The sequence below is a fragment of the Bidens hawaiensis genome, unplaced genomic scaffold (assembly GCF_021521415.1).
Source record: "Bidens hawaiensis isolate Kalapana, Puna unplaced genomic scaffold, B.hawaiensis_p1.1 tig00015293_1, whole genome shotgun sequence".
NCBI classification, from domain to species: Eukaryota; Viridiplantae; Streptophyta; class Magnoliopsida; order Asterales; family Asteraceae; genus Bidens; species Bidens hawaiensis.
Window position 1 is genome coordinate 96,682 of NW_027492363.1, and position 24,368 is coordinate 121,049.

Here is a 24,368-nt window from a genome sequence, read left to right on the forward strand (position 1 = left end):
CTTACTAGTTAATCAAGATGCAACAAAGAGTACGGGAAGAAGAGACTAGAGATTGAAGAGTACTTACTAGTTAATCAGACACTACGGGTCGAGGTCAACTCGGGGTGACTCGGGGAAAGCCAAATACGCTTTGAGAATAGATAGGAGGCATCATAATCTCTGAGTTGTTGCCCACTTAAGTTTTGAGCTTAATTGAACCTAACCCGTATCACAGAAACAATGAAAACCATTCTAAGTCATTTACCTACTTACAACCTGTTTCTTTATGTCATAATACAGCTAAACACGGATCTGTGTGACAGTCACGTAATAAGTATGATTCCTGTTCGGATCTTTTCTAAAACATGGTAGTCCCTGTCGAGACTGAAATTTGATCCCGTGTACTTTAATTTTTCAAATTTTCGTTACTTTTGTAGTTATTTGATTTTATACCTGGTTACTTGGTCTTGATCGTATCATTTATCTTTTTAAAGGATGTTTTAAAACTTAATTGCAAATTGTTCAAAGTATGGGGTTGTTTTGAAAAATTTTAATATCAGCGAAGTTGTGTATAACTTCGCCTACAATAGGCGAAGTTATCCATAACTTCGCCTGTACATCTGTGATCCTATATAAAGAAGTTTTTAGGTCAAACCTGTTCATTATTTCAAAAACCTCAGCGAACTTATTCTTTCCTGTCAACCGGCGAACTTATCGTATTATCGTTCGATTCAATCTGTGTTTATTCTTTCTCGATTTCATTGTCGATTAAAGGTCTGTAGGGTTTATAGTTTCATATAATCATTGTTTTTGAGGTTAACATCGGTCGTTTCGACTCGATTATCGACCTCGTCTTTCGAACCTTAACACCCGATTTTCAAACTTACTTTCAAGTGATAGTAAACATCTTAATCGTCCAAATCGACTCAAAAACTTGTGTTAACTGGCCGAAATCTTCAAAATCGTCCAAATCGATTCGATTGAACAGCCTTAACTGTCGCCGTTTCATATTCGGCGAAGTTATAGTTTAGGCGAAGTTATCTTTAACTTCGCCTGAGGTTTAACTTCGCCTGAGGTTTAACTTCGCCTGATAATAGTTTTTGAAACATTTTATGAGGCGATGTTGTGGTTAGGCGATGTTCTCATTAACTTCGCCTAGACCTTTTTACTTGACAGTTAACAGACGAAGTTCAAGTTGAAGCGAAGTTGTTTCCCAACTTCGCCCCACCTTTAACTTCGCCTGTACAGAATAGATCACAACTTCGCTCATGGTAACAGGCGAACTTGTGATTTGCTTTGACGTTTATATAACTTAGCCTGTTTGTTGCAGATATGGCTGCTGTAGCTAGAGCAGGTGGTGCAGGCGGTGATGACGGAGGTGATAACCAAAGACAGTTCTTCCCGGGTCACAACATGTATATAACATTAGACCCGGAGGCGAGCGGAGTTGATGATTTCCGCGAAATCATCACGTTTCTATTACGCTCGCGTATATTCCACGCGATCACTACAACACTGCCGATATCCTTGCCCAACATTGAGGATTTTTGGCAGACCGTGGAATATGACTGTAGAGTCGAGTCCCCGGTGATGCGCGCAACAGTCAACAATCAGATTGTTCAGTTCTCTTCTGAACAAATCCGGGCGGCTTTACGGTTTGGAAATGAGACAAGGGATGACCCGACAGAGTTTGTGGCTCCTTTCCGTGATGGAGCGTTTTTGAGGATGGGATACTCTGGTCCCTTGGGGGATACGCAGAGAAGGAAAGGGTTTTTGCTTGACCAGTGGCGCTTTCTCATGCATGTCATGATTGTATGCATGTCAGGGAGAAAGGCTGGCACTGATGGCATGGGCGCGACCATGCAGTCAGCGATGACTGCACTGACTTACAACAAGCGATACAGCTTTAGTCAGATGGTCTTCTATGAGATTGATCGTCAGAGAAGGGCGATGGCGCGTGGGAGATTCATCATGTATCCAAGATTCCTACAAATGATCTTGAATCATGTTGCTCCAACGCTACCTCAGCGCCGTCCGATCAGATATGTTGAAAGTGTGAATAAACGGATCTTCGCCCAATGTAGATCTTCGAGTGCGAGGAGCAAACCCGAGCTCCGTCCTCGCCATACTCCACTGTTTGGGTACTTAATCAACCCAGGGTATGTGCCTGCTCGTGGGGAAGAGTTTCGGGACCCGGCACCACAACAGGCAGGAGCACCTCAAGTTATACCTGCTGCACCTGTTGTGTCACCGGAGGAAAACGTGGACCTTGATGCTGAGTTTGGAGGTCAAGGCTACTTTGATATGGAACGGGTGGACCCTGGAGAGTATTTGCAAGTCTCGGTTGAGAGGGTGTCGACTGTGAATGTTACTAGGACAGCTGCTACGGTGGCTGGTTCTGATGAGGCAAGAAGGATTATGGTAACTCGAGAAAGACTACATGGGAAGAGAAAGAGAACTGATGATGACCGTGAGTCAGACTATGAGGAAGAGGTACAACAGTTAATACGCAGATCAAGAAGGGAACGGATAGGTGCAGGTTCTGGAGCTGGTGAGAGCTCGAGGGTGGTACGTTTCACCCCACCCGCACTATCCAGTATGACAATGGTTCCCTCAACATTACAGGTTACAAGGCCAAGCGCTACGGATGTTCCCGTGGTGGCTACCTCATCTACATTTGGCCTCCCACCCACTACTTTCCAACTATCGGCTCCTGAGATTGTCTCGTTGCCGCCTCCAACTCTTACTCCAACGGAGGTCGTGGCACGCTTTATTGAGTCGACTGTTGTGGCCACTGCAGGGTTATCGGTGACAATACCACCTGCGGTTATGTCTATTTCTACTTCTGAGGTCCCGGTGACATCGGAAATCCCTCCTCAGTACACTCAAGATATATCACATATGAGGTTCGATTTCGATGCAACCTTATCAGACTCTGAACGAATAGCATCACTTGAACGGGTCGTGGCAGAACAATCAAGGATAAATCTTATCCAGACCCAGGCTATTCAACGCCTAGTTGCAGAGAATCAGATGCAGTCGTCCCTGCTGGTAGAACATGGAAAAATCATAGATGCTCTGAAGGAGTTCTTGGCATCTTAGGGGGAGACGAGCTGTAAAGGCGATGAGTTAAGGACCAAGAGACGAAATGATAGAGACGATGATCCCAATGCGTTGAAAGATGCAGGTGGTGAGTTGCCAAGAACTGATCAAGCTCTTGGAACTTCCACAACTCAGGGGGAGTCAAACAGAAGACTTCATACGGATCTTTTTGGTCCAGTGAAAGGCAAACAGAAGAAAAAGTCACATCCAGCTAAGTTATTGAATTCCATTGATACTCCTCTTGAACGACTTCATACGGATCTTTTTGGTCCAGTGAATCATGCTAGTATCTCTGGAGATTGGTATTATCTTGTAGTTACCGATGATTATTCAAGATATTCATGAGTTTTATTTATGAGTTCAAAAGATCAATCACCTGTTCTGGTATAATACTTAATTACTAAGATCGAATCGCTATACAAGCAAAAAGTGAGTAGAATTCGAAGTGATAATGGTACTGAATTTAAAAACACTGTATTAGATTTCTTTTGCATTCAAAAAGGAACTCACTGAGAATATAGTGCCACTTATGTACCACAACAGAACGGTGTTGCTGAAAGGAAAAACAAAACTTTGATTGAAGCCGCTAGAACTATTTTCGCCGATTCTAAGCTTCCGGTCCAATTTTGGAACGAGGCTGTGAATACTGCTTGTTATACGCTAAATTGAGTTCTAACTGTTAAGAGACTCCAAAAGACTTGTTATGAGCTTTTGAACAAACGAAAGCCAAACTTAAAGTACTTGGAACCATTTGGGTGTCCCTGTACGATGTTGAAAAGAGTTGTGGGTAAATTTGATGAAAAAACCGCTGATGGTTATTTTTTGGGTTATGCTTCTTCAAAGAAAAGGGTATTTAACATTACTTCTGGTTATGTGGAGGAATGGTACCATGTGGATTGTCAAAAGTACACCACACCTCCTCAAGGGAAAGGTCCCGACTGGATGTTTGATTATGATGGTTTATTTAATTTGTTTACTCCATCAACTGAATAACCAGATGAATACCTGGTTTGTGCGTATTTTGAAGATCAATTGGTAATTCCGAGGTTTTCAAGTTCTAATGATGTTGTATCTCCAACTGTAGCTCCAACTGAAGATCCATGTGATGATCCTCCAACTTCTTCTGATAATGTTTCTACCTCTTCTGATGATACTCCTGATGTTGATGATGCAGTTGAACGTGATGATTCATATCAACTGGGAGAACATTACACTAATTTATTCGACAATGTTGTTGTTCCTGAGAATCCCACTCTTAGGATTCATAATTATCATCCAAATGAAAACATCATTGAAGAACTTGATGTGGGCGTTCAAGCCCGTCATCAAGTTGCTTCTTCGAGTGAGAATAATGTATTGTGTGCTTATGCATATTTACATTCTTCTGGAATTGTAAATGTTGCCAAATTCACCTTTTTTATCCCAAGATGAGCCAACGATGCCTCGTATGGTACTTCAAGATCCCTCTTGAGTAGAAGCCATGCAAGAGGAATTGCAGCAGTTTGCACGTTTGGGTGTTTGGGTTCTTATCGACAAACCCACTAGAGTCAAGAAGGCTATTCCGACTTAGTGGGTATTTAAATGTAAAAAAGACGATCGTGGTGTGATCGTGAGAAACAAAGCACGATTAGTGGTGCAGGATTTCCATCAGCAAGAGGGTATAGACTACACAGAAGTATATGCTCTGGTTGCAAGATTGGAGTCTATACGAATCTTTCTGGCATATGCAGCTTACAAGAATATAGAGGTCTATCAAATGGATGTGAAAAGTGCTTTTCTCAATGGTAAATTACACGAGGAAGTTTTTATTTTACAGCCTCTTGGCTTCGAAGATCCTGTTTATCCGGACCGAGTTTACCGCTTAAACAAGGCCCTGTATGGTCTACATCATGCCCCGAGAGCTTGGTATGGCACGCTTTCCAACCATCTGACTGATAACGGCTTCAAGAGAGGGAATGTCGACTGCACTTTATTTTATAAGTATATTGGTGATGATCTTCTCATCGTTCAGATATATGTCGACGCCATTATCTTTGGGTCTATAAAAAACACGTTATGTAAGGATTTTGAGAAGTCAATGCAAACAAAGTTCGAGATGAGCTCGATGGGAGAGTTGAACTTCTTTCTAGGGTTGCAAGTTCACCTATCTGCAAAAGGAATCTTTATTCACCAGACTAAGTATGTGATCGATGTCTTGAGCCGATTCGAGATATCTGCCGGAAAAATCCCTTCAACTCCTCTCCCCTTGGGTCACAATTTTTCACTGGATGAATTGGAGAACATCGTTGATGCGACCCTCTATCGTGCTATGATCGGATCTTTAATTTATCTTACGGTTTCTCACCTCGACATTATGTTTGCAGTTTGTCTTTGTGCTAGATATCAAGCTACTCCACGAGTGACTCACCTAGCAGCGGTCAAGCGTATTTTTCAATATCTGAGGGGCAATCCAGACATCGGGTTATGGTACCCCAAGGACGATAACTTTGAACTTACCGCCTTTTCATACTCAGACTACGGAGGATGCAAGATTAACTTCAAATCGACTACGGAAGGGTGTCAATTCTTAGGAAACCGGCTTGTTTCCTGGAAGTGTAAGAAGCAGACGACGGTCCCTACTTCAACCCCTGAGGCAGAATATGTTGCAGCCTCAAGTTGCTGTTCCTAGGTTTTGTGGATTCAACAACATCTGCGCGACTACTGTTTGAAGTTTCTTACTACTCCAATTTTAATTGATAACTCTGCTGCCATTAGCATCACCAAAAATCCCATACGACACTATAAAACGAAACATATCGAAATTCTATATCATTTCATACGGGATTGTTTTTAAAAGAAATTAATCGACCTTGAGAAAGTACATACTAATTTTCAAAAAGCCGATCTATTTACCAAAGTCTTTGACAAAACTCGTTTTAAATTTTTGCTTGGTTTAAATGGATTGAAGACCCTTGCTGATATCCTGAAACAAGGATAACTATCTTTATTTTTTGGTTTAATTTTTCTTTTAAATTTTATTTTGGTTTTGGATTTTAGGGGGTGAAAAATAGAAAATACAAAAATATTGTGCTTTTTGTTTATAAAGATAAAACCCAAAAATATTGAAAATTTGAAAAATCAAATATATTGTGTTTTTATTGTTTAAATTCTTGTTTAAAAAAACAAAAATAAAACAAAAAAATCAAAAATATTGTGTTTTCTGTTTGTATAGAAAAATCCGAAATTCCAAAAAGATTGTGAAATTTTTTTGTTTATAAGAAAATTGAAAAAGACAAAAAGATTGTGTTTTATGTATGTAAATAGAAAAACCAAAAAGATTTTTGCATACGTTCACTGAAAAGTATGTTTGGTCCTGATATTTACTCGTAAATGTTCCGGATAACCATTTACATTACAATGGAAAGTAGTTGGGGCGTTTGTTATGCGTTTACTTTATTTTCTCGCTTAAAGTTATGTCGGTTATTTAAGTTTGTGGAGCATGCTTGCATGTCTTAGTCCTATTATTCACTTTTGAATTGATAGAATAGCCATTAATATATAGACTTAATGTAACTGGGGCGATTAAATTCATTTTGTTTTATACTCCTCAAAATTTTGAGTTTTTGAAGCAAAAAGAGAAAATGATAGTACATTGATTGTTTTGACCCCATATCCAACAAGAAATAAGCTTAAAAGACTGAGTGCTTAATTGCATTGGTTCATTGGTAGGTCTTAAACAAGCCATTAGAGTAAAGTATGTGATATAAACATAAAGAAAAGCCAAATTGAAAGAGGTGTTAGTCTCTAGAAAAAATCTCGGTGAGGATGGCAGAAATGTAATAACCTGTCATACTCAAGCCTTATATTTGTTTGATCACCCAAAAATAAAATAAAGCAAATAACAAGCGTTGAGACTCCGGACATTGTGAGTCTTTATACGGCTTAATCATCTGGGTATTCAGGTGCATGAATATTGTATTCGCTTTTAGAGAAAACCCAAAGTCATTAAACTTGATCACTGTTGTACCTTGTACAATCAAAATTACTGACTTGATCAAAATTCGCTGTTAGTCATACATTTTTTCCTCTCTTGCGCGTATCTAAATACCATTAAGAAACGGACCCCAGGGGATACAGTTTATGTAATCCGGCAGATGGACTCGTGCATACTCACTCATAGTAAAGGAAACTCAATGCATTGCTCATAAATTTCTATAAAAGTTCAAATTTTGATGAGCAATATAATGATTTAAGTCAAGTTGGGGTGATATGGTAAAAATCAAGTTAAGCTTGAACTGGGATTAGAGGCTGATAGTTTCTGATATTCTGTGCTCTAATTGAACCATTAATCATATCACAAAAATGCTTGAAAGTTTGTTATAATATTTAAGTGGACAACAATACCAATGACCGACTTTACGCCAACCACAATATCGCTGAAATATAAAACTGCGATGGAAGGGCAATTTGGTCAATATGATTCTCTACTCAAACTCACCAAAAACCCAAAAATATGTACTGCTTTTGAAAAATCATACAAAAACACAAAAATATTTTTCCTGCTTAACATTTTTTTGTTTCGGATAATTTTTCTTGTAAATAACTTTCTTCAAAAATTTAAAATACCCAAAATATTTTAGTTTTTAAAAGGGTAAAACACGTTAAGGTATTCGATCATCGAGTGTTAGTACACGGTTTTGCGTCTCGAGTCTTTGTATTTATCGTTTAATTTAATGTAAAAGATATTATTAATCTAAGCTAGTTCGTTAGAGGACTGTCTAGTTCGTTAAGGATGTTTAACGAACTAGACCTTAAGTTAAGTTCCTCCTAATTCGTTAAGGATGTTTAACGAATCAGGGGGTGTTTCGTTATGAATGTTTATTTACTGTATTTTAACGAAGTGGGTGGCTAGTTCATTACGGAATGTGTAACGAACTAGACCCATCTTCCTATTTATAGGGGATTCATCCTCTATTTATTTAAGTTTTTTGAGAATTAAGTATTGGATCTCTGTCCAGATTTATTCTCACTCAAGCTTCACATAATTAATCTATTCTATATGATATATACACCTAATACAAACTAATACTAATATATACAACATATAATCTATAAGAGTAACAACGAACTAGATTCGTTTATTGATTAATTAAGCCTTAGATATGAGATCTAAAGGTTTCACAAGTGGTATCAGAGCTTTCGGGGATTCGATTGCTCTTGAATTGTGTTCTAATTCGTTAATTAAAGACTGTTTAGTATAATTTTGATATTATTTTGTGTTCGGTTTGAATTTGATTAGATTCAGTGTGAATTGATCGGATATGGATTGATTTGGATTGGATTTGTGATGTTAAGGTATAAGGAAGGTGTTGTGAACTGGAATTGTGAATTGGTGTGGATTTGTGTTGTTGATTGGCTGGATCTGAGTTTGGCTGAAACAGAGTTTTGGTTTTGGTTGATTGAGTTATGAGATAAAGTTAATTGGGTTAAGGGATGATTAGATCTGGATTAGTGTTGTGTTCCGAGTAATTTGATAGGTAAATTGGACGTTTTAGTGTATTATTGAATTGGTATTACAGATTTGTGACTTGTTTAGGTGTTCTTATTGTTTCCAGATTTCTGGAAATGTATGATGAAGGTTTGAAGATTTGAAGATCTTCATCTGATTGTTGAAGATTCGTTAAAATCTCAGTTAGTTCGTTAGTTTCATTCGCTACTTCGTGTTCCAGTTTGTTACCTTTTCTGATTCGTGCTCTCCAATTCGTGAGACACGTGTCTGATTCGTTAACCTTGAATCTAACAAACTTTTGCCACGTGGCAAAAGTTGTTAGAGTTTGTTATAATTGTTAAAACAACCTGATTCGTTATAGTTGATTCATTATCAACTGTAGCAAGTTCATTATCTTAATTCGCTAAGTTGAGTTTGTGATTCGTTAAACTTGACTTAGTTATTTGTTAAGGAAACTCAACAATTCGTTACCTTAATTCTCTAAGCTTTCACTTACTTGATTCGTTAAGGGAACCACCTAATTCGTTAACCTATATCGTCAATCTAATTCGTTACTTTGACTTAATTCGTTGATCCAGTTCGTTATAACCTATTTCGTGTGACACTGTTCCAGATTCGTTAAAATCCCAGATTCGTTAAATCTATTCCTGATTCGTTTATTGTTCACAATTCGTCAAAGTTACTGTTCACAGTTCCTTAAAATATTTTCAAATTTAACCCTTGAAATTTGATTGTCATGTCATTTTTTCAAAATGGCTGGTATGTATGCTTTAGCTTCCAAAAATATGTTAATTCAACAAATGTTGCAACTGGACACCGAGATCGGTTCACATTCAAAATGTCCACGTTTAATGAAATTTAGCGATTTTGCTAAGTGGGAACCCCGTTTCCGTGCTCATCTAGGGTTGGTTCACCCTGATTGTTCGTATTGCTTGGATGAGGTATATACTGTTCCAATGATCGGATATGAGACTATAGGCTTCACACCTAAAGCCATCTCTCAATACTCTGAAGAAGAAAAGAAAGCATTAGAGATTGAAACAAAAGCTTACTCTACTCTTACCATGGCATTACCTGAAAACATCATTCACCAAGTTGGTAGCATAAAGTTTTTGCTTCGTTATTCCAACACATTCGTATGAGGAGTATGGATAACACCGCTGAAAGCATGAAGGTAATGCTAAAGTTTCAATTTAGAAACTTTAACCTACTTAAGGGTGAGACTGTCGAGAAGATGACAACAAGTTTTAATCATCTGATAGCCGAGATGGGCAAGATGAAGTTGGAACTTACTGAGATTGATAAGATTGATACACTCAAGAGTACATTACCGAGTTCCTATTCCACATTTTTATTGGTATTGAAAGAAAACAACTACTTCAGCAATGAAGATCTGACCGCAATTGAATTCATACAAAAGATCGAAGCTCTTGAGTATGAACTTAGATGTCAGAAGTCTTCTAAGTATAGTCAAGATCCGGCATTTTACGGTGGAAGTATGCCTCTGAGTTTGACAATCTCTCCAATCACTGCATTTCTTACACAAAATGCAAGTGAGTATGTGACAACTATCTATAGTGATCCAAGAGCATGTTTCTTTTATGCTGGAAGTTCTGGGTCACCTGGTGCTTCTAGTTCATCTAGTGGATCTGGAAATTCATCCACTGCAAGTCCATTTTCATCTTCATCGAATGTAAACATGAAGGAAGCAGAAGAAAACTTTGCTTTCTTGTCTGCCATCATGACCTCATATGAGAACCTGGTTAGTAGTAAGATTGCTACTAGTGATTTGACTGATGAAGATTACGATCAAATTGATCCGGATGAGTTAGAACTTATAGATTTGAAATGAAACATGGCGATGATTGTTCGAAAGGTTAAAAGGTTTATGCAACGAACCGGCAAAGATCTTCCTGCTTTGAACAAGAAGGTTGGATTCGATAAACTAAAGGTTAAAAGTTATAACTGCCAAGAGTTCGGCCATTTTGCAAAAGAATGTGATAAACCGAAGAAGGAGTATACTGGTCCTAGAAATCAAGATTGAAGTTCATCGAGTAAAAATGGGAATGATGCTGTTAAGACTTCTGGAACCATATCATCTTCTTCTGGGTCACAAGCTATGCTGACTAACTTGGATGGAACTGATTGGTCACAACGACTGATGTGTAACGACAATCAAGCCAATTTGGTTATGTTCAAGACAAATGAAGTTTTTCAAGATGCAAGCGGAAGTGAATTGTCTTCTGATAATGATACGGAATCAGATTCTGACGATTCATGTGACAAGTTTCCAACCACATTTGCTTGCATGGATAAGATCAATGAGGTTAGTTCTTCTATTCCTATCTCTTCTAATGTGTTTGCTAAAGTAACTTGTGTTGAATGTGAGAAAAACAAACCTAAGTTAGAATCTTTGAAAAATCACAATGATAGTTTAGTGCGAGAAATTGCTTCACTAAAAGATACTTATCGACAATCTTTAGATTCTCAAATGAGATCTAGAGAAAAGATTGAAGCATTATCGACAAGTAATCATGATCTCAAAGCTGAGTTATCTGTTAAAATGACTATCAACGATCAAAAGTTTTAAGAAATTTTGAAACATCGTTCAAATATAACCGAGCTTGAGAATGATGTTCTTGAATTGAAGAACAAGTTGGGCAAGTTTAGAAACTCTTCCTTTTTGCTAAATGAAATAATCGAAGTATCTGGTAAACAAAAAGATTCAAAAAAGGGTATAGGTTTTGTTGAAATACCACCACCTTTTCAAAATGATTATAGAGCAAATCCTTTTTCTAGGAAAGAAGAAGTTCTTGTGAAAGAACCCGTTGTTTCTGAAAAACCTAAACCAGTAAAATCTAAAAATGTTAAAGCTCAACCACCAACTCAAAAACATCATGTCGAAAGCAATAAAGTATTTGTAGAAAATGTTGAGAAGGTGATCATTGAGGATGTGTTTGAACCTGAGGTTATACACAAAATCATAACATTCCAAGTTCTAATCACATTTTATGTGAACCACATGAATTTGAGGAGGCTGTGTATGGTTCACACACAACTCAAGTGAAAAAGGAATAACTAGTTAAGATTAAACCGGTGAAGGCTAAGAAATCAGAAAAACCCAAACTTTTTGATGCGGATTTGATGCGCTTTATCAATCCTATTATTTCTAAACCATCAAATGGTCATGTGTTTAAGTTGATAGGAATAGACATGATGTTCACTGAGAAAGACATTCCTATTAGCATTATCAAACCAGAACTGATCGAAAGTGTCTTTCACAATGAAACTTCCAAGATACAAGATCTTGTACGTCGATATGCTAGTTCCAAAACATCAAACACATTAGACCCATTGATTAAGGCTAAGAAATTGTTAAAAACTGCTAAAAAAAGGTTCATTTTGTGAAATCAACTGGAACTGACACATTGCAAAGTTTTTCCAACTGTTCTAATCTTGATTTCTATATGAAAAAGAAATCCGTGCCGTCTGATGGGTTGGCCAAGAGTTTTACTAAGAATTTAAGTCATCAACGTTTTGTGTCATCTGTTTTTACCAAATCTCAACATGATCGTGTGGACATGAGAAGTTGTTTTATGTGTGGACAACAAGGTCATGTGGTGAGAAACTGAGGACAGAAGAAATCTCAGAATTTTCATCCGTTTGTCAAGGACCGATCGAAACCGGTTCCTATAAAAAAGTAGATTCTGAAATGACCTTTGTCGTGTGATGACGATACTCACATTATGTTTTCAAATGTGAACCCACGTAACGTAATTCTTGTGGGCGTAACATATGGTCAGGTAAAACCAAAGTTTGTTCCAACTGAGCCAATCTGCAAGAACGTGAACTCAAATGTCGTTCAAGCTGCTTTAAGAGGCCTGTAACTTATTCTCAAGTTGCTGAACAACAGTTGAATTCTGTTGAAGTTAATCTTCCAAGAAAAACTCAAAAGGTGCCCAAGACTGAGACCTAGGCTTCCTTTTTGAACTAATCACTTTTACTTTGTGTGTAGGGTACATCCAAGACCGTGTCTGGTGAAAACTGGATAATGGATAGTGGATGTTCTCGTCATATTACTGGAAATCGCGACTTCTTAACAAATGTGAGAAATATTCAAGGGGGTTATGTGGCTTTTGCTGGGAATTCTGGGGGTATGATAACACAAGAGGGTAAAGTTTCAAATGGTCACATTACATTTGAGAAAGTCAACTATTGTGACAAGGTGGACCATAATTTATTGAGTGAGTCGCAAATCTGTGACAAGAAGTACACAACTATATTTACTGATAAAGAATGTTTGATTTTAAAACTGGGATACGTCATTCCATAGTACATGGTTGTCATGCGATCACCTCGATCGAATGATATTTATGTCTTGAATATGTCTTCTAAAGTATCAACATCTATCGAAACATGTTTTGTCTCAAAAGCAACCGAGAAGGACTCTATTCTATGGCATCGTAGAATGGGTCACATTCATGTTCGAAAGATGAATTATTTAATGGCGAATGATTTGTTCGAAAGTGTTTCTTTGAAGAATTTTAAATTATCTGATCACTGTATTGCTTGCAAGAAAGTAAAACAGAAAAAAAATGTCAATCCATCTAAGTTATTGAATTACATTGATACTCCTCTTGAACGACTTCATATGGATCTTTTTGGTCCTGTGAATCGTGCTAGTATCTCTGGAGATTAGTATTGTCTTGTGGTTACCGATGATTATTCAAGATACTCATGGGTTTTATTTATGAGTTCAAAAGATCAAACACCTGTTCCGGTGCAAAATTTAATCACTAAGATCGAATCACTATACAAGCAAAAAGTGAGGAGAATTGTTAGTGCACGTTTTATGACTAGTGATTTGCAGTTAAAGTATTCAGGATTAAAGTATTCGATAGCTACGGAAAAGGGGGTGTCTGTTAGTGCACGAAATTGTTGTCCGTAGCGATCGAATAAGTTATACATAGTCTAGATTGTTTATTTATTGTAAAATGGCCATTCGCTATGGATTGTATAGCGAATGGGTCCATTCATTAGTGATCTAGGCTAGTTCGTTAAGTTTATAATCCCTTTCGTTATGTAATATAACGAATGGAGGCTGGTTCGTTAAGTTATCATCATTCGTTATGGAATCATAACGAATGGAGTCTAATTCGTTTATGAAGATATAACGAATTAGACATAAATTAACGAATTGGTGCTTTGCCCTATAAATAGGCATATCCATGCTCATTTGTAGGGGTACATATTTAGAGAGATCTAGATCTATTATTTATTCTCTCCATAACTTATTATGTAATTATTCATCACATATTTATGAATTAACCGTATTTAAAGTGTTAATTGTTCATATTGTATAATCGGTGTATCGACGCGGCTAGATCCGTAACGGGTTTTCTTAATTGGTATCAGAGAAGGAGCTGCTCTCGATGCATCAATAAAGTATATATTTAAATTATTGATTTCGTGTTGATGCATCGTATTAGCGGCTAGATCTTGGTCTCTATGACGTTCTCTCAATTGGTATCAAAGCAATCGAATAATTTTAGACTGGATTATATCACACGAATGACATTTTCTTATTTAATTAAAATTAATTACCTTTTCAAATTTAATAAATGATTCCAACCATATAAACGTGTAAATATATTGATTACACACGACATATAAAATTAAACACACCATCTAGAGATAAATATATATATATATATATATATATATATATATATATATATATATATATATATATATATAAATGCTAACTGTAAATTATATCTCCACATTACTTATGCTCGCTTAAATTTTATTCAGTAAAATGGCCGATCAATTGAATCATGATCCACCGGCTGTAGATCAAAGGCATCAAGAACAGCCACCACAAGAACAACCACCTCAAGCACAACAGGAAGAAGTTATTTTATTACCATAGGACACAAAGCACAACATTTGTGCTTATGTTGATCAAGATGTTGCTGAGTTTGGAGACATGTTGACATTCTTAAGACGTTCAGTCTGCTCGACCTAAAGTTTATCTGAGCATTATTAGGCAGTTTTGGGAGACTGCTGAGTATGATGAGGTGGAGAATCACATTCGAGCAATGATAAATCGAACTTTTATTACAATTGATGTGAAAGTGGTTCGCCGTGTTCTTCGTTTTGATGACAATGATGACAACCCAAGTGAATTTGACAAGCAGCTGATCAAGGGTTTGTTTACTCGTTTACTTTACAGTGGGGTATTGATGAATCTATGTTGAATAAGAATGGATTATGCCCACCATACAAGTATCTTCTACATGTCTTGATTCATTGTATGAGTGGTCGTCGTGGTGGATTTGACCAATGCAGAAGCAGTGTGCAATCGGCTTTTGTTGCACTTATCCTCAACAAGCCATTTAACTATTCTGAGCTAGTCTTCGATCATCTGAAAGAACAAGTTCAACAAACGACTCAGAAAAAGAAGTTCTTGTTGTATCCTCGATTTCTACAGTTGATAATTCAAGACCTTATTCCAAACCTGGCGATTGATCAAACGTTGGTGGACGATGTTCTTGATCTAGAACACATGAAGGCAGACACTGTACGACGAATGACGATTTACCGTAAGGAGAGGCCACGGGACAAACGGATGATTGGTCATATCATTAACCCAGATTATGTATGTCCTCCCGAGGATCGCTGGATCCATGATGACTCGGATTCCAAGCGTGAGGGAGGAGACGGTGGGAACGATGGTGATGATGGAGATGATGGTGGTAATGACGGTGGAAATGGTGGTAATGGTGATGCAACTCTGAGAGAACAACAGGCTGCCGTTGAAGCTGCGTTGGCCGCTACCATTGCAGCTCAACGTGAAAGGAAACGAAAAGGTAAAGAACCAGCTTCTGAGGCTCCAGCAAAGAGAGGAATATCAGCTGGAACTGGTGTAATTATTGTTGTTCCACTTCCTCGTCCTACAATTCCTCAACGCCCGGTTGTGCCAACTACTACTAGCACTCCGACACTTACATTGACAATGACGATGGTGCCTCATGAGCAGTTAGGTATGATTCCACAGATGGCTTTAACTGAGATACCAATGCCTTCTGCTACACCTTCCAACTGTTCCTCCAACACCGTCAATGAGGCCTCCTCCACCTAGTGATCTCTCATTTATGAGAATTACAAGGCCTCAGGGACCAATCCAGCCTGTTCATCCATCTTTGTATGCTATGCCACCTAACCGTCAGACGGACATGCTTTTGAATCTTCTTTATTTGTATGAAAACCAAATATCTGCTGACCGTATGAATCAAGAAATATTGATAGAGAACCAGAAGAAGCTTATTAGTTATGTTTCTTTCTGTCAAAAAGAAACAAAAGCCCTACGTGAGATTGTTGAGTCTCAGGGGGTGAAACTTAAGGAACAAGAGGATCTGATCTTGCCATTGACTTGCAAAGATGATGCTTTAAAGAAGATCAAGAATGATGAAGAAGATCCTGATGAATCTGGTGCTGGTGGTGAGCCTAAACAAACTCAAGACCCAGCTTCTGGTGCGGGTACGAGTTCGGTTGATGATTCGGGCAAACAGATGATTGTTTATCATGACCATTCAGCTGCCAAACCAATTGAGATGATTGAGGCTAATACGGTTATATTTATGGATGATAAGGGTTGATTAGGAGCATGGTGAATGCTGACGAGATAGCAGTAGGATTGTTTGTTGATAGGTCGCTGACACGAGAGCAGATTGCGATCTTGCTTGGTCTAAATGAAGATGAAATGACCGTGTTAGAGACTGAGCCTGATGCTGAGGTAATCAATGACGATGAGATCCTAAATGATCCTATGGTAGATTTGAGGACAGATTATATCTATGAGGATGAAGACATTGAGGTGGAAGATGTGACTGCTGACGAGTATGCTGACATGTTTCAACACACAAATGTTGATCAAGGTGCTCCTGTGTTTAATGAGAAGATTGTAAAAGAAGCAGAAAATGATCTCGAGAAGAAATCTAAGGGTAAAAAAGTTGCTGACTTTGTTGACACAAGATTCGACCTAAAGATTGACCCATCTCTTGAGGAGATTACCAGTTTGTTCAGCCATAAGAAAGTTGGCAAGATCATCAAGGCGTATCGATATGTTGATCAAGAACGGAAAGATGAAGCTGTTGCTTGGGTCAAAGCAAACCAGAAGACTTCATTTAAGACCGTGTCCAAGGTGCAAGGTAATATTATTTCTTGGATGTTTGAATCTGATCTTAAAGTATGCATCGTCAAATGGGAGAAAGGCGTCCAGTACTACGAAAGGATGTCTGATGTTCTTTCATTACCGAGGTGGGACGTACGTACTCTAGCGTACCGTCCATTCATTAATAGAGGTGGGAATAAAGATGCAAGTTGTTTCCATCAACACTTGCTGTTTGAAGTGAACTACGGGTTCAATTTTTTTAAACCACAGATTCAAATCCGCAAGCGTCTCAATGAGATTGACCCAAAGACAGGTTGGAAAAAGTTGGTTCTTAAAGTAAAGCCGCCAAAGAAGATGAAGCGGGTGCCAGTGAAGACGTTGAACCAACACATTCATCTATCCTTCAACCACTGGTACTACGATAATCGTACTGGCGAGGCCGTCATTGTTCTTGGTACAGGGTTGAAGACTTAGTTGATAAAGATCATTGACTCGATGTGGTTGGTGAATTTTACCGAGACCGACAATGATGTGCTACACAAGAACAGGATTCTGTTTGAGCTCAATGAAGACTTTGACCTGGCTATGCAATTCCAACGCGTTGTGCGTTTTGTTATGAAAACGGAATTCATAGTTGCAGAGACTGGCAGTCCAAGCGCTTCAAGTAATTTAAAGATAAAGAGCTCAAGACGAGGGGTGTCTGTTAGTGCACGGTTTTGCGTCTCGAGCCTTTGTATTTATCTTTAACGTATTTGTCGTTTTGTTTAATGTAATAAACAATTATTTATCTATTTAGTTCGTTAATGTATGGTCTAGTTCGCTAAGGTTGTTTAGCGAACTAAGACTTAAGTTTATTCCCTCCTGATTCGTTAGGGGATGTTAACGAATCAGGGGGTGATTCGTTAAGATATTTTACTTTGTAATATATGTAACGAAGCGGACTTTAGTTCGTTAGGGAATTTAACAAACTAGGTCCGTCTACTTTTTATAGGTGAGCACTGTTCACGTTTAATTTAAGTTTTGAGAGTAATTATCGAAGTGTTGTCCAAATAGCTCTCGATCTTCACCTTAATATTATTCACATATACAACTACTAATACTAATAATATATACATATATAGCAGATACTCAAACTTAATTATGAGCTAGATCCGAATTAAGGATTAATCAAATACACACATATCCGAGATCTGTTATAGTTATAGTGATTGATTCGGGGTTCTAACAAGTGGTATCAGAGCTTTCGGGGCTCAATTACAATTGATTTGATTGTTTAATTAGAGTATTGACCTGTTAATTACTATTATGTATTGATAGATTTGTGTTTGGGGTGAAAATCTGGGTGTTCGGGTAGATTTTCATGGTTAATTATGTGTTTATGATGAATCTGCCATGGATGAAACTTGAAAATGCAGATTCCGGTCAGATCTATGATTTTCCGGCGATGTAACAATATTTTCCGGCGAATTACATTTTTCCGGCGAACATCTCAGATCCAACAACCTGATTCGTTGTTACTGTAGCTAATTCGTTAAGGAGTCTAACGAATCTACTGTAGCAATTCGTTAAGTAAAATTTAACAAATTAAGAGTTAATTCGTTAAGGTAACAGTAACGAATTATGTTAATTCGTTAAGGTAATTCGGTAAGGTAAATGTAACTAATTAAGGTGTATTTCATTAAGGTAATGATAACGAATTAAGGTAATTCGTTAAGTTAAACATAACGAATTAAGTTAATTTGTCAAGGAGATTCGTTAAGTTAATGATAACGAAGTAAGGTAATTCGTTAATGTGTATGACGAATTGGAAATCTTAATGAATGGGAGGCCATTCGTGTAACAGTTATAACGAATGAGGATTGTTATAACGAATTAAGAATGGTAATTTATAGCGAATTGAGTTTATTCGTTAAGTGTGTAACGAATGAGTTATTTGTTGACGAATGGAGAGCACGAACTAGTGTAACGAATGGTGTGTATCTATAACGAATTAGAGAGGTGATTCGTTTAAAAAAATGGCGTGAAAAATTTTCTTGCGTGAATTTTTTCCTGAATGCTCCTCGTAAGTGAGATTTCGTTTTTGAAAATTTTGGCGTTAATATTTATTTTTCGAAAAATTTCGATGAATTTTTGACGGGAAAATCGGAAAAATTTTCTTAATAAAAATTTTTCTAGGATGTTCCTAATGTATTGGAGACTCTTCGTGCAAATTTTGGTAATAAATTTTTCGGCGACTGTTTACGCGTTTCGGCTGGCCGAGGTGGAGATCTCGTGTAATTTAAGGAAGAGTGTGTTTGTTTGTGAATCTTGAATATTATTTAAGACCTTGCCGAATTTGTCAAGAAAAGGGGGAGATAATACTTTCATTTGAGATTATTTGGCTTGTATATTCCTACATTTGCAAGGTTTCTTGAAAAATTACTGCAATTCGGGTGGTAATTCATGACTACAAAGCTATGTCTAACTGAGTTCAAGACTACAATTGTTTTCCGATTTGTGATTGATTTGTTAAAAGATTGAAACCTGACTATGTGGGATATGAGTATCTGTTCGTTTACTTCTTTCTGAGGGACTTGATCCTGACTATGTTGGCTACGAGTATATGGCGGATTACTTATGTTGAGGGGGACGATTCTAGAATAGGTTGATCTTATTGAAGAATATACGAGTCTTGTCATTGGATTGAAGAATTTGATCATTTGGTTTATTAATGGAGACTGGAACTCTGAATCTAATGATGCCCAAACATTAGTGCATCTTTGCGAATGAGATGTGGAAGAGCTTTAAAGAGTTATTTGGGATAAACGTTATCAAGAGAAGGAAAACCGAAGTGAAAGATGTTTAACGATCGAGCTGTTCATGAAGATGTGTGACGAGGATAAACGTAAAGATATGTTTTTCTTTACCGGTGCTGACGGATAGCTGATGACTTGTTGCTGATTGATGAAATATTAAACCATATTAAGAGTTGCGACAGGATCATCTATCTTGACAGAGTCAACGGACTTTTCAGAATTTGAGCCTTGACTTGCGACAGGAGAAGTTGTCTGAACTGATTCGTTTTTATTACCGTCAGTATTGTTTTTCTGGACTTTAACGGGTATTACATTGACTTTCATGTTACCCGTTACAGTCTGATCAGTTTCGAAACTATCATAGAGCTGATTACATGGATTATAAGTGTTAATTATTGAAAGGTGGTGGAACTTCATTGTAGCCAATTCCCCCTTTATTGATAGGGGAACGTTGAACACTTAGGGCATGATCAAGCATCATTGAAGAATTCCTAAATTGTTCAAGTTTCCTATTTAATTCCACCACTTTTACTTGGTAATCAGCTATCTGTTTATCCTTTTCAGATATAAGTTTAGTCTTTTCTTCCACAACTTCATAGCTTAGATCAATGACTTGTATTTTCTCAGCTAGAGTGGCCTTAAGGCTTCCTATGTCTTTTTCACTAGCTTTTATTTTTATCGATTAACTATTTTCCTTATTTATAGAGTAGTGATGCACCTCTTTTAACGTTTTTAATTCTTTATCCAAAATAACATGCTGATCAGTTAAAACGTTCAATTGTTCGGACAATTTCTCACATTGTTCACACTGAGATTCCGAACATACCTCTGAGAGCAGGTCATTCACTTCTTCCAAGTTTGCTTGATCCTCCATTTGTTCATTGTCACATCTTCCCGTCACAATATTCACCATATTCGCTTCTTCAATCACCTCTTCAACTTTGATTTTCCAATTATACCCACCATTCTGTTGAGACGCCATTGCTTTTGCTTCAGTAACATTTATGTTCCCATTCTGTTGAGTAGTCCTGTTCAGACTCCGTTCAACTCTTTCGTTTGTACACTCTCTTGCAAAGTGTCCATTTTGTTGACAATTGTAGCAACGAACCTTTGACTTATCAAATCACGGTCTCTCTCCCACGAACTTTCTTCCTGTCTTCTTCATGAATCTTTTTACCCTTCTTACTATCATTCCCATTTGCTACTACAGATCCATTTCTTCCATGTCATCAGCATCTATCTGATCATAGTCTTCATCCAAGGTTGCAGGGTCAACTATCTTCCCTTTGATGTAATTCTCATAAGACGTGATGAAAGAGGCATAAAGAGAAAATTGTTGTTCAGCAGATTTTACACTCATAGGCATCTTTGAGTAATTTACACTTGAAGAACTAGTGGAAGAGTTACCGACTGTGGGTTGAGCTTTTGAAGAACTACTTCCACCAGCTACAAAGCATATATCTCCATCCATATTCATCACCACTTTACTATCTTGAGTAGAGTTTGATTCACCACCAGAGTAATAAGCAGCCGATTCTGATTTAGAGCTTGAATTTGGAGAGCCTTTTGCACCATACATTCCTGGATCCTGAACCTGAACAGTAGGAGTCTCTTTTCTTATCATATTAAGCTCATAATCGTAACTGGTTGACCACCGTTTCCAAATCAAAGGTTTCAAACTCTTTATCTTCTCTCATCAAAACTGTGTATATCTTCCATTTTGGTGGAAGAGCATCAAGAAGTTTTTCTACAATTTCATCCTCCGTTTACTCTATGGAGTAGTTGTTCAATTCTGTCATCAAGTGATGTATCTTGTGATGATGTCATCAAGTGATTCATTCTTAAATCACTTGAACACTGAGTATTGAGTTTTCAACAATTTGGACTTTGAGTTTCGAATTCTCACGCTTCCTTAAAAGCGGTTTTCTAATGCTTCCCACAATTCTCTAGCGGACTTGTACTTTCTAAACGTGCGTAGAATCTCTTGAGGTAGGGCCATGGTTATTGCTGCCAGTGCCTTACTTTCAGCCTCATATATCTTCTTTTCATAATCTTCCATCTTATTATACTTTTTAAGTTGCCCCCTACCTTCAAACATGGTTGTTGGAGGGATATACCCATCTTGAATACATACCCACATCTTGGCATCTTGATATTGGAGGTTCCCAGCCGGATCTACACGGAATATCTCGTTCTACGTAGGTGCGGAATCCCTACGTAAGACGATACGAGCGTAGAAGACGATACACGTTAAACACAAGCAAACACACGTTACAATACGCAAAAGACACGTTGTATTGCAACTTATAACACGTGATATTCAATCACCGATTACACGTTCTTCAAAATCATTAATACAAAATAAGTCGTAAACCTAATATATAAAGTTATCGACAACTTCGCCTAACAGACTAGGCGAAGTTGTTGATAACTTCGCTTGTCCACGAGTTCGCTTATAACAGGCGAACTTGTGAGACAACTTCGCTTAAACACCAATACAAACCAAACTAACATTATTACAGACACTCGATACTGAATTACTGACATCATGTACCAACAGACTCCCCCTTGGCAGTAGCTTCATATCTCATCTTCAAACACGTGTCCTGTAATCCCAAAACTCTCGTATCACCTCTCTTCAAGCATGAACGCCTTCTCGTACACAAACTGAAACTACTTTTTGGTATTTCTTGGCTTCTTCTTTCCAAGCAGAAATGTAAAATATCTTTTTCTCGTTCAGCAACTGCAAGTCTGCTTGAGACAAATTCACTAAGTGCATAGGATCATACACTCTCAGCAACTCTTGTTCATCTTCATCCTCCATCACTGCCTCAGCCGTTTCGCTATCAACGTACCACCATTTCAGATCCTTTAGCACATTCTTGGGCATTTGTTTCATCGGCACTTCTTTTAAGCACCGGATCGGCTTATACTTCATTATCATCCAAGGCTTGCCATCTACACTCATTCCTCTGTCTTTGTCTTCAACGAGCTTTCCTTTCTGCGGTTTCAACAGCTCGAACTTTTTCTCCTTTATGCTTTCCTTCCAGACTATCTTTCCAACGATCCTAGCCATGTTATCATCACTCCTGTTTATCAACCCCAACCTGGCTAAGTCCTTCACCTCACACTCAGGCAAGGTATTCAACGACCTCAACAATCTCTTGAAATACTGAAACCCATCATACCGTTTAATCACAAAAAGTTTCAACTGTTCATCATATAACCAGCATATTATCCCCTTTTTCGATTCAGCATACCCTTTGATGTTGTAACTTTTCTTGAACATAGTAGGGACCGCCGGTTTCTTAATCTTTACGAACCACAGAGCGTAGCCTTCTTTCCATCTTTGCTGCTCTTCCCATTCTGTCTCATCACATCCCGTATCTTCACCCAAATCTGACTTTTCAACTGCTGGAATTTCATGCTCAATGTTCTCCTCCACAATCTCTCCTTCTTCAACTTCATTGTCAATCACGATCTCAGCTCCTATCTTCTCGATCTCTTCCAACGGTAACACATCATCATCACCTGTAACATTATCATTCAACACCTCCTCAGCCTCCACTACCACCACATCATCATCCCCCGCTCCGCCAGTTGCACCAGTTGACTCCCCCTGAGTTGTGGAAGTCCCAAGAGCTTGTTCAGTTCTTGGTAACTCTCCACCTGCGTCTTTCGATGCATTGGGATCATCGTCTCGATCGTTTCTCTTCTTCGTCCTCAGCCCGTCACCCTTACAGCTCGTCTCCCCCTGAGATGCCAAGAACTGTTTCAAGGCATCAAATATTTTACCATGCTTGATCAGGAGGGACGACTGAATTAGATTCTCTGCAACGAGGCGCTGAATAGCATGAGTCTGGATCAGATTTACTCTTGACTGTTCTGCCACGACTCTTTCAAGAGCTGCTATTCTTTTCGAGTCGGATAGGGTTGCATCGAAATCAAACCTCATATGTGAAATGTCTTGAGCGTACGGAGGAGGGATTCCCAAGGTAACCGGCACATCAGAAACAGGTGGAAACGTAACCGCAGGTGGTATCGTAACAGACAACCCTGCAGTGGCAACAACCGTCGACTCAACAAACCTTGCAACGACCTCCGATGGAGTAAGAGTTGGAGGGGGCAAGGACACAGTCTTCGGAGCCGGGAGTTGAAATGTAGTGGGTGGTATGCCAAAGGAGGATGAGGTAGTCACCACGGGAACATCCGCGGCGCTTGGCCCTGTAACTGGCAATGATGTAGGGACCATAGTCATACCAGACAGTGCGGGTGGAGAGAAACGAACCACCCTTGAGCTCTCACCAGCTCCCGAACCTGCACCCGCTCTTTCCCTTCTCACTCTACGAACCAACCGATGTAAATATTCCTCAAAATCCGAATCACTGTCATCGGTGTCTCTCTTTCTCTTCCCATGAATTCTTTCTTGAGTGATCAAAATCTGTCTAGCTTCAGCCATGTCATCATTTGAGGAATCAGAATCAGTTCTTTCAGAATCAGCCACCGTCGTAGCTGCCATATCCACACTTGAAACCTGTGCAGCCGAGACCTGTACTTTTTCCTCTGGGTCAACACGTTCCATATCGAAAAAGCCTTGGCTGCCAAAAGCAGCTTCAAGATCGACGTGTTCCTCCGGTGCCACAACAGGAGCAGCAGGCGGAGATTGTTGTACCTCAGGTGGTGGTTGAGGTGCTCCAGCATGTTGTGGTGCCGGATCCCGAAACTCGTCCCCACGAGCTGCAACATACTCTGGATTGATCAAGTACCCAAACAACGGAGTATGTCGAGGACGGAGCTCAGGTTTACTCCTCGCACTTGATGATCTACA